Here is a 12,551-nt window from a genome sequence, read left to right on the forward strand (position 1 = left end):
TGAGTATTTGTTTTGTAAAATACTCCATGAACCTCCAGCTATCTGAGCTGCTATACAACATTAAAAGAATGAGGAATTAAAAGCCAGCCATTCAAATGAAACTGTGCAAAAGAGATAAAACAAAAAAAGGACAGAGTTGCTTATTGGAAAAGACAGAGTGATGACCTGAGAACAGCAGTGTTCAACTCCCAGCCTGTGGGCCACATCCAGCCCATGGAGCCATGTCACCAAGCCCACAGAGCTTCCCAAAGTTCTGGTAATTTGGTGGTGAGGGAACACTGGCAGCATTAATTGCTACTCCCCTTCTGTGAAATTTCCAGACACATAAGGAACCCTATGGGCCAGATAACATGGCCCTGTATGCCAGATCATGGCAGCACACGGCAAGATCCATGTGCACAGGATTGGGTCCACACACCAACTCCACCCAGGATCCAGTCTGAATAGCACGTAGTCCAGGGGTGGGCAATTATTTCGGGAGGAGGGCCGCTTACTGAGTTTTGGCAAGCCATCAAGGGCCGCATGACAGGCAGCCAGGGGCAGATAAATATTAATTTTCTAAATTTTTTAGGGGCCTCACAGGCCGGATAGAACAGCCTGGCGGGCCGCATCTGGCCCACAGGCTGCATTTTGCCCAACCCTGACGTAGTCAGTCTGCATCTGGCTTGCAGGGTCAGAAGGCAGGGTGCCACTGAGCTAGGGCATACTTCTTATAAGGTGAGATTTCCAAAAGTATCTTAGTAGCACAAATCCTAGTAACTTTCAATGGAACCTGTGCTCCTAAAATCACTTTTCAAAAACAAAACAACTTTAAAGAGCATTGATTTCCTAAAAGAAGGTAGGTGGAGCTGTACTTTGTCCAGATAGTCTATAGTATATAGTAGAGGATATATACCATGAAGATGGTTACTCTAGCACTTCCCACACCTCTCCTCTGCAGGTCTGTCCTACATTAGAAACTGCTTTCACAAGATTCAAAACTATGTAATCCTGCAATTAATGTAGGTGATTCCCAGTACTAAGGAACAAGATAGGCACTAAACCAGGGGCAGGCAATTATTTTGGGCAGAGGGCCACTTACTGAGTTTCAGCAAGCCATCGAGGGCCACAAGACAGGCAGCTCAGGGCAGATTAATATTAATTTTTAAAAAATTTTTAGGGGCCCCGTGGGCCGGATAGAACGGCCTGGTGGGCCACATCTGGCCCCTGGGCCTCATTTTGCCCATCCCTGCACTAAATTCTCAGGAACTAAAGGCCATGGTAAACACATTTTCTCCATGTGACATCCAATATGCCATTAGCATCATTTTAAGGCTGAAATGGCTTTAATGAAAGTGCTTGTAGCAAGAAAGAGCAGAAAGTCTGCCAACATGTATATAAAGTAGATAAAAACACTGACAACCAATAAGCTACCATACTACAGGAACCTGCAACAGGCTAGAATTGGCCCATATTAGACTGGAGACCACCTAGTGAGAAAAAATCAGGACAGACATATATGAGTGATTCCTGCTTGAGCCAGAACTAAGTTTACAGACAGAGGTATTATTAGACTACCATAGAAGAAGCAGACAATAATTCAAGGAATCTCCAAAGCATGGAGCAGCTAAATCAGTAACAGAAGTACTAGAAAACCTTTAGAAGCTTAATTCAAGTGCAAGGTGCTGAATGCCTTGCAAGTATTTGCCTTTATACAAGTGCACTGTCAGCATTCTGGGCCAAAAGGAAATAAAATATCTCCACAGGAGTGCTACCAAACAAGGAACCTAAAATGCATGGAAAGGCCCAAGTTTGTTCTAATGTAGGTTTTTCAATTCCATGCCTTGCAGACAGTATATGGAGAGATCCAAGCTCCTGCAGTAGTCAGAGTTCACTGGCAACCAGGAAAACAGACCCAGACTACCATGGTGAGTACAGAACAGCAATTCTCAAGCACAGTGGTAGGACACCCTGGGGTGCCATGCAATCCTTTAAAATGTGTTGTGAGGTGTAAGAAGATATGCAGATAAGTACAGGCTCAGGCTTGTCACTGCCCGGCCATGCCCTTGGTCCCTGCAATTAGTTAGTTAGGCACTGTGTTAACTAATTAGTTAGTTAAGCACTGTAACACATAAGTTAGTTTTGAAGTGGAGTGCTACTCAATTCACAAAAGTTATGGAGGGGTGCCTTGAGTCTAAAAAAGTTGAGAAATATTGGTGTAGAATCAGAGACCTGCCCTGTCTGCTGAAAATATTGATGTATCTGTTGTCTCCTTTGCATCAAAAAGCAGGTGACACTACATCCAATTCTACCCAGTCTGTATGTAGCATTATACCAGGGCATGCTGGTGAGAACATTCCTTGCATGACCAAAGCATACTGGTAGAGCAGTAGGCAGCATTGGCACACAAGCGTATGCTGCACTGGGAATAGCTATATCCAGTGTGGAACAGAAAGGATTGCTTCATAGTTTTGGAGTGTGTGATTACAGATCTGGAGCATCAAAATTAGACTGTGGAAAAGTGTAAAGGCATCTAACTATATATGGGTGGCAGGTCCTGACAGAAGTGTAGAAGGGCAGGTCTGTGCCTGGGGCAGCCCCTGATACACAGGTCGGTACTAGCTCCTACTGTGCTGATTGCAGCGGCATGGGTGGCTGCCACTCTGGTGGTCGCCATTTTTATGCCAACACCACACCCCAAAGGTAGCACCCAGAGCTGCTACTCCAGTTGACCCCCTCAGTTACACAACTGGTTTCTGACAGTGTAGATAAGAGCACAGACTTACTGGAGTTTACTAGGCAGGCAGTAAGTAAGCACAATACATGGAAGACTTGCACGTTATATTTACAATTGCTGTGATTTACATCTAGCATTGCATATTCTATATTAAGTTGAATCTCCCCTCGTATTCAAGACTTGCAATAGTCACGGTCAGGATTGCTCTTAGAAACTTCAGACATGGGGTGAAATAGTTTCACAGCTGTGAGCTCCCATCATTCTCAAGATTTCTAGTAGCAACCCTTGGACAGCTGCTTCCCATTCACTGGTTTGGGTGCTGTTAACTAGAGTGTGCTACTATACAACATAAAGAGTTTTCACCAAAAGAGCTTCAGATAATTAATAATTATCCACTGGTACTGACAGTAAACCAGGGAGCCAAATACAAGCATTGTATGTTATGGGAAGGGGTGTGGGGTGGGCAATAGCACTGCTACATAAAGCAGAGCTCAAAGGCTGGTTAAGAAATAAGCATGCATTTACAAAAAGCACCTGGTCCATTTTAGATGGGGGCAGAAGACAGTTGACCATATAACATAATGAGCCACGTTCCATCTCTCATGTTCTGTTTATCCATTCTGCCAAGGATTAGGATTTACACAGAGGTAAAGTGACCTAGATGGTAAAAGACTGAAGAACTGAAGGGGGACCAAGAGAGACTGGACTGCTCAAAAGCCAACTGTGAAAGGGAATTGAAGGGACCAAGAAAAGAATGACTCTTAGTATGGACACACATTAGGACTGTGCAAAGCTTTGGGTGCTGATTCGATTCGGAGGAGATTCGGCCCAATTTGGTGGCCGAATCTCCAAATCTGAATTGAATTAGGGGAGCAATAAAAAAAGTCGGAATCAATTCAGAAAAGATTCAGAGAGCTGCAACCATTTGGCAGTCCCCTCCTGCTGCAGGAGGGAGCTGGAGCCAGACTCAAGGCTGGTAAGGAGGGGGTGGGGGAGGGAAGGCTGGAGGGGGAGGGACCATGGGGAGACCCTCATCAGGTGATGAGGGTGAGCCCAGGGTTTTTTTTGTTGTTTTTTTTCTTAAAGGGCCAGAGCTGGGGCAGGCAGGGCAGCTATGGGGAGAGGCTGGGACAGCAGGGGGGAGGGGGGGTTGAGGGGCTTGTGCACAGCCCCCCATGTGGCGTGGGGCAGCGGGGATTGGGGAGTACCCAGTGAGTCGGGGCTTTTTTTTACCCAAGCGCAGGGACCTGGGGAGGGCGGGGGATGGACCTGGCCTAAGTGATTTGGAAATTCGGCAGCAGCTGAATCTCCAAATCAGATTTGGCTGAATCAATTCGGGACAGTGATTTGAATCACTGAATCAAATCACTGTCCCCTGAATCGACCGACTCCAAATCCAAAGTGAATACTAGCCGCTTCGCACTGGCCTAACACGCAGAGCCATTTCAGGAAGGCAGAAGCTGTTACATTTTAATTGTTAGGGGCAGACAATCAAGTCATGATACAAACATAGCAAAACCACTATAATTTTAACACTGTTTCATCCAGTGCTAAGTTGGAGGTGTTTTGCTACATTTGTATCCTCCCTGCTTGTCAGCACACTACATTTTGAACACGTGCTGTGCTTTTGAAGCTGCTCAAAATATATACATGTTTGTACTCTTAGCAGCAGCCAGTGTTTACACCTATTCACCTAGGTCTTCCATTTAAAACTAGGCAAAGAACTGCATTGTTTTTAGATCGCCTTCTTCTGATTCAATTAGTTTCTTTTGAATGCAGGGGAGTTTCCTGTAAACACAGAACTACAGCTATCCAGAAAGCTAAACTGCCATTCTGAGAAAATCCAGTATTTTGTCTTTTTTTTTCTTGACAAAATAAGACGAAGAATAAATCATCATAAAAAATAAAAAGTTACAATTAGGAAATGAAAAAAAAATCAGGTTTGCATCAGGTCAATTAAAAAAAAGTCCAAATTCCCCCCAAAATGTGTGTGCACATGCATATATTAAATGTGTGTGCTCCCACATAGACATAATATTATCAAGACATATATCCAGTTTTACAAGTCTCCTTCCCTATTTTTTCAGGACTTTTTCTTTTTTTTGGTTTCACAATTTTGACTGTCTCTGGTCCCGGCGCTGAGACTATGACAACTGGAAATTAGGATCACCAGCAGAACACAACAGAAGATCAGCAGAGATTTAAATGCAGAGTTATCAAGTGCAGTCCTGTTGCTTCCATCCCTGCAAGGTACCTTCATGTTTCAGTACAACCCCTACAGAGAGTATCAACTTCCAGCTGCTTCTTGTCAGGAACATTTTGTCTCCTGCTTTGATTGGACATTTGATTCCAGCCCAAAGCATGGGGGGGAGGGAAAGCTGTGCTACACATCTTCTCTAAGGTACAGTTTAGTTGGTCTGCACATGCCTCTCATGCACATGTCCAGTGTAGAAGAGTGCAACAGGCAGGTAAAGCAATAACTCTCTTTACACACATTATCAAAGTCTGAAACCTAAAAGCTAATTAGATGTTTAATAAAGTCTTGATATGAAAGTGCTGTCATAGCACAAGAAACACACAGATTTCTCTGGCATCTCTACAGGTAGGTAGGATTGTGCCACAAACAGGTTCCACATTGTGCTTGGGGTTTGTTCCCATTAAGTCTCTAAGTCATTCCTGATCTGGTGGCAAGCTGCAGTGCAGTATGGCACCACCTCTCTCTCCTCAAAGTTAGAGGCAACATTTCCTGAACACCTGCTTTTTTAGGGTGTAAAATCCATGGCAGTTCCTCCCTAACAGCTTAAGGAAGTGCATCTCTCCCCTACTCTCATCACTCAAAAATAGGAAGTACAAAGCATGGGAAAAGTGAACTTCAGCAGGGATTAGGGTTGTGTCAGAGGAAAGCTGCAATCCCTCTGCAATTGGCAAGGGACTTGGCAGTGAAACTCTAGGTCAGGGGCAGGCAATTATTTTGGGCGGAGGGCCGCCTACCCAGTTTTGGCAGCCTGTTGAGGGCTGCATGGATAGCCCTGCCCCTTGACAGTTTCCCTGCCCCCTGGTCACCATCTTGGGACCAATGTCCCAGGGCCAGCACCAGTGGGGCCCAAAGCAGGGCGCAGGCTGGCAGGGGTCTGTGGAGCTGGGCTGGGCTACACAAGCAGGGAGGGGGGAGCTGGCCAAGCTCCACAGAGCCCCTGCTGGCTGAGACCCCGTGCTCCTGCCACTCTACTCTGGGCCCCGCCGGTGCCAGCACCAGCCCCAGGACACCAGTGCAGGCCCTGTGCTCCTGCTGGCTGCTGCACCTGCTAACTCCCAGTGCCCCCAGCCCTGCGGTAGAGGCAGGGGGCAGCACACAGCCCCGAACCCCTGCTCACCGGCAAGGAAGAAGCTGATGCTGAGCACAGGGAAGAGTGGCCCCTCACCTGCCCCATGGCCAGCGCTCCCTGCTGCAGCTGCTCACAGCCCACATGAGGCTGTCCTGAGTGGGCACAGGCAGCCCCATGCGGGGTACAAGTGGCTACAGTGCAGGTCACTGGCCATGGGGCAGGCAAGGGGCCGCTTTTCCCTGCGCTCAGCACCAGCTTGTAACCTGCCCCGCTGCCAGCCTGGGTCCCACCCAGCTCTGGGCTTGCCCATTGGGGCTGCATGCGGCAGCAGCAGCTGCGGCCTCCCTGCTTGCCACACAAGGCAGCGTTTGCTACTGCTGCCCACCTGGAGTGCACGTGCTGGGCAGCCCACAGGCGGCAGTGGCAAACACTGCCTGGCGTGGCAAGTGGGGTGGCCACAGCTGCTGTCACCATGCACAGCCCCGACAGGCGAGCCCAGGGCCAGCGCGGGGCTGGGTTACAAGCTGGTGCTGAGTGCGGCGGGTGGGAAAAGCAGCCCCTCACTCACCCTGTGCCTGGCACCCCACACTGCAGCCACTTGTAGCCCACTTGGGGCTGCCTGTGCCTGCTCAGGACAGCCCCGCTTGGGCTGCGAGTAGCTGCAGCAGGGAGTGCTGGCCATGGGGTTGGGGAAGGGCTGCTTTCCTCTGTGCCGGGAAGGAGCAGGGAAGGAACTCGGGGAAAAGCTAAGTGCAGGGAAAAGTGGCTCCTTCCCTGTCCTGTGACTGGTGCTCCCTGGTGCAGCTGCTTGCAGCCCGTGTAGGGCTGTCCTAAGCTGGCACAGGCAGCCCCAGGTGGGCTGCGAGCGGCTGCAGTGCGGGACACTGGCCATGGGGCAAGAAGGGAACACTTTTCCCCGTGCTCAGCTTTTCCCCAGGCCACTTTTCCCTGGGCTCCTTCCCTGCCCCCTCTCCCCCCTTTACCTGAGGTTCCGGCATAGGGCAGCCACCTAGGCCAGAAGCCCCTGCTGGGACTTCCAGCTGGGGGGTGGGGCTGGGCAGGCTCTGCTGTTGTGGGAGCCTGCCGGGCTTTCCCTGGGTCCTACTGCCCTTGGCTCCTGTCATTTTTGACTAGAACCAAGGGCAGATAAATATTCATTTTCTAAATTTTTTAGGGGCCCCGTGGGCCAGATAGAATGGCCTCGCAGGCCAGATCCAGTCTGTGGGCTGTATTTTGCCCACCCCTGCTCTAGGTGCACTGTGGACAGGAAACCACAGGAATGAGTCATTAGAAAGGCCGCATGCAGAAGAAACGGTGAGTAGACAGCTCATTGGTAAAAGCCCTTAGGGCAGAAATGTGGGGGGATTTCTGTTTGCACAAGTATTTAGTGGCAGGTTCTGTTTCATGAAATCTTGGAATTGGTTATCCAATGATTACATCACCTTTTGCCTTTTTCTATGTTGAATTCAGATGTTGAGGTAAACTCACAGGGACTCTAATCTGTGTAACTGGATTTCAGAGACAGACCCATTTCAATCATAAATTAAAATACTTGCCTTTGGTCAGATGGCGCAGTCATGTTTACCTGACAAAACCCTAACTTTGTTATGGAAGGGACTTAATCTGTGAATATCTGTCCAGCTGCATCTACAGCTCATTTCAAATGGCACTATCAATCTCAAATGACTGCCAGAGATATGGCTTAAGTCAGTTTGATACTTGCCACTGCCCTGATGTGTAATTTGCACAGTAGTGTGGGAGGATGTTGGCATTTAGTTTCCTCAGCCACATGGCATTCAGCAATAACCATATTCTGGTAAGGGATGAGGCAAATGGTAAACAATGCCGAGTCAATCAAATCTGCAAGCCCTGGCATCTTCAAGAAAACTGTAATTCCTTCTCACCGCCCCTTTGTCTAATTAGAACATTCTACTAGCACAGGTATAGAAACAGATATGTCAGCTAGGGGTGTGCAAAGATCATCCCACAGTAGCCAAACATGGTTCTGCCAACAAAACCACTAGTGTGGACGCAGCTCAGCTGTCAGGAAGTCCTTCAGGGTTGCTAGTGTTGCTCTGGTGGCAGAAATGCTTTTGCCAGCACAGCTGAATCTACATCATGGGGTCTAATTACCTCAGTGTTGCCACTATGAGCATAGTGGCCTCCTAGCATAGAGCATTTCATCTCCGTGGAGCAGTCTGGATCTGGCAAATCAACAGAGACTGCAGACTTTGATACTTTACTTTACCTGGGAAACAACAAACTATACATCTCTGTGGCCTGGTACTGGCTGCAACAGAGTCTGTTGAAATCAGTGCTTCTGATTTATACCATGCCACAGAACAGAACTTGGTCCTTTCCTTTATCACAATTCAAATCCTCATTATGGACCTATTGACTTCAGAGGGATCAGGGTTAGGTATTCAGTGTACTATGAAGGAAACACAAGGGCTAGAAGCTTTAGAAGTAGTAACTTACTGCCGAGTTAAAGATGGATGTTTATTGGTATGATATGAACAAAGAAAGCCACATACCCAAAGTGAAGTACTGATGAACCTATTAGGCTGAAAAAAGATAATTAGGTTCTTCCATCCAGGGTGAAGTTACAGGTTATTCTTAGACCATACTAAATCTATGAAATACTAAGTGGTGTTAAAGTTAGAATATGCTGTGAGCAGTTGCACATGAAGGGTTAATGCTGTTTTCTGCCTAACTGGCAAGCAGGGACATGGCTAGCAGCCAAAACACCTGGGCTTTATCCTTGTTCTGGATTGGGAGGGTGCGGGGGGGGGGGGTGAAGGGAGGGGGCTGGGAGTAGTGCATTCTGGGATGCTGAAGGACTGCAAATTTCTCATTTTATCTTCATGGACGAAACTAAAATTGTCCTAATACAAGCTAGGTAGCACAACCTAGAGTTAACCCTTGCCTGAAATGGCATAACTAAGATGCTCAAAAGGCACTTAAGTTAACAAGCTTTAAAGTACAAATGTTTGAGGTTTAAGTGCCCTTAGTATGGTCTAAATGTAATGTGTAACTTCACAATGCTATTACAAAATTGAGAAAGAACTATCCCATATACCACACACTTTCTCCTTTGGTTGTTTCTGATCACCACTTGGCATAGAGTATGCCCCACTGGCATTGATAGCACAGGTGTTCAAGTAGTCAAGTATTCAGATAGCTTTTTCCTGTAGTCCATGTCCTGGGACAAGTGGGAGATGATGGAAGAGAGGCTCCCAGCCCAAGCTTGAGAATGTCTCTAGTCTAGGGCAGAAATGGTGGCTTTATCCCTCTCACAACAAAGGAACAGTGCTAAGGATGGCTTCTAGTGGCTTCTCTCCTCTCATAGGATTTGGGAACAGTTTTAGAGAGACCAATTTCTTTGCTCCCCTATTGAAATTGGAAAGTAGCAAATGGAACCTGCCATTCATTGCCTTTGACAGGCAAAGCAGTCCTGGAGCAGGAGATTCTCCAGGTGTAACAGGAAGAGCCTGAGGAAAAAAAAGAACTCAGGCATTTAGATGTCTTTGTGTTAAGTGCAAATCCTACAGAGACAGACAGGAAACTCAGGTATTTGCTCTGGACAGATTCTAACTACTGCTGCTGAAGGAAACAGGACTTGTTTCCATACTGTAAAACAAGTTATACCAAGAAAGCACCTGACTACATCACCAATTTTTGTTTCAAAGAGGAAACTGACCTGCCAAGGCTGTAAACTTGCTTTGCTCAGCGAAACAATACGCGCATGCTTATCTCTTTCTGGACTAGACGCAGTGGGCCTGGAGACATGCACCACACAGACAGTTTAAATGCAGCTTAAACCCAAAGCAGACAGGCATATAAATCTGTTAAAGCCACCTGGAATGGTTCAGAAGCGTGCCTGGAAAATCAGGTACTAGTTTGAACTTGTTCAGTTGCATGTTAACACAAAGCATTCCACAGCACAGGTCAGGTTCAATCCTCCAGGCATCCCATGCTGCATCACCCCCAGTGCTGCAACTGGACAGTCTGGTACAGTCAGAACTCTCTTGCCACCTTTTCTTTCCCTTTTGTTGGCATTTTTTTTTTTAAATCAATGAGCTCTCTTGCACTGCTTGTTCAATAATAAAATGCAATTTTTCTAACAACAAGCTTCATCTCCTCTTCCTACTCAACTATAGTCCATCATCATGCACCCCCACAGCCACTGGGAACCAAGAAGCATGAGTCCAAGCACTCTCCCAACTTTCCCCAGGGTATTCCGAGTCAGGTAAATACACTGTAGACTTCAGTCAATTGCAGGCTACTGAACTTTATTGAACTTGTGTTTAGGAGAGAAAGGAAAGCATTAAAGTGAAAACACCTCCAGCCACCATAGGCCATCCACCCTCTGGAAGTTCTAAGAATGTGTGCAAGCACTCCCTCTCCACTCACCCACTGCAAGGCATGCTAGTCTGGGTGCTCATTCCCCACCCCTGGTGTCAGAGCCACAGCAGTTTACAATCAATGATATTTGGGATCAATTCAAGTGTTCTGTGCTGCACCCAGTGTTATTTCTGATATGACTCCTCACAGTTCTCCTCCACTCTGTGTCACTTCCTGCAGCTTTCCAGTATAGTTCAACCTTGAGGGCTAGACTTGCAAGGTAAATTTCAAGCACAGCAGTAGCTGGGGTCAGAGAGAGATTTAGCATTCCATTTTTTTCAACTACAATTCCCTACATATACATGCTAGAAAAGAACTAGTGTTGCAAACTGACCTCTATCTAGCACCACCAGCTGTCTGCTTTCAGAAGCTCATGGAAGAGAAGTTAAAAACCCATTAAAAGTCAGTGGAATTTAACTACCTCCTTAGGCTCTTTAGAACATCCTAGTTCTAACCCCCTCCTACATCAGTGCAACAACAGGAGGGAACCAAGGGCTATGGCATCAACTCCACTCTAGCCTGCCTTCTTCCCTAGTCAGTGAAGAATTTGTACGTATATCACTAGTAGACTACTACTGCCTGCTCGACTTAGGGAGGAAAAGTTGCTAACTTCTCTTAGGGTGGAAACAGACGTCACCTTTATGCCACCATAAAAAAATAAAAACTGCAGTTCCCATAGAGATCCCAGGGAACCTCTGAGGTGCATCTCTATTAGCGGGGAAAGCCTTGACTCCCCACTTACAGAGATATGCCCCAGGGAATTTCTGAGATGTCTCTCTAAACAGGAAAAGTCAAGGTTTCCCACTTAGAGACATGCCCCAGAGACTGCCTAGGGTGCAACTCAAGGAATGGGAAACCCCAGCATTCCCTGCTTACAGAGACACACTGCAGGGAATCTCCAAAGAGGATCTCTGGAAGCAGGGACCATGTTCCCATTGTCCTACAGGACTGGGCCCCTGCCTGATGCAAGACAACAGGATATACATTACTGGCTGACACACATCCCACCACAGCTGATTTGCTTCATTTGGCAACATCTGTTTATAGTCTTCAAGAAGCTATTGCATAGTTCTTGGTCATGAAAGATGTGACACCAACTATCTAGCTAACTTTTGTCCAGTATCCAATTACATATTCTTGATTTAAATTTACAAAGGAGACTGGTGAGACAACTCCACCTGTGTCTCTCATCTCAATTTTGCAATCTGAATACAGACTCTAACCTGTGATAGGGGTATATACAATCACACTGGTTGTAGATTCTCTTCTGGCAACGCAGAAGAGCAAGTGCTTATCCTGGTATTATACCAGGGCATCAGCTGCCTTTGATACCACTCACAGCAAACTATAATGTTCTTTAGTGACTCCATTCCTTCCCTGTCAGTGGCTTCCAGAGATTGGAGAGAGCAAAGATTCTCTACCTGAGTTCTACTGTGTACACGGCCATCAGCAGTGTTAGCAGTGAGACGTACAATATACTAGGTATCATTATGCTGATAACACTCTGCCTTTTTTCTCCCCAATTCCTGACACTATCAGTGCTGATGAGAAGCTGGTCTAGAGTTTGGGACCCTATGTAGCTGACTGGCTAGAGCTTGATCTATTTATCATAAAGTTAGCAGGTTGAGAAGAGTACTCAGATCTGACACATCTTACATCTAATGAGTCTGCCCTGACATTTGCTTCCCAAGACCTGGGACTAGTGTGGGATTCCCAGCTACTGCTGGATGACCTCACAGCCTTAGCCTTAGTGGATATTGAACCCAGCCCCCAATGATTCAAGACTCTCACTTCAAGTGTGGAATACAGCAATGTACTGTTTATGAGGCGGTTAAAACTCAATGTGGAAACAAATTAATGCACATAATAGGTGTGCCTGGCAAGTGTTATACAGTAAAAACTCTGTTATCCGGCATGAACGGGGAATACCAGGTGGTGGTTATGTAAAAATTCTGGATATCTAAAAATACCTAGTGGGGGGCGGCAGCAGCACAAGGTGGTTGCACGCAGGTTGCATGTAGTGGTGGTGGTGTGGTGCCAGTTAATAGAGTATTCTGACTAGTAGGCCAGATAACAGGGATTTTACTGTAGCTTGCTAGAATGAG

The sequence above is a fragment of the Alligator mississippiensis genome, chromosome 4 (assembly GCF_030867095.1).
Source record: "Alligator mississippiensis isolate rAllMis1 chromosome 4, rAllMis1, whole genome shotgun sequence".
Taxonomy (NCBI): domain Eukaryota; kingdom Metazoa; phylum Chordata; order Crocodylia; family Alligatoridae; genus Alligator; species Alligator mississippiensis.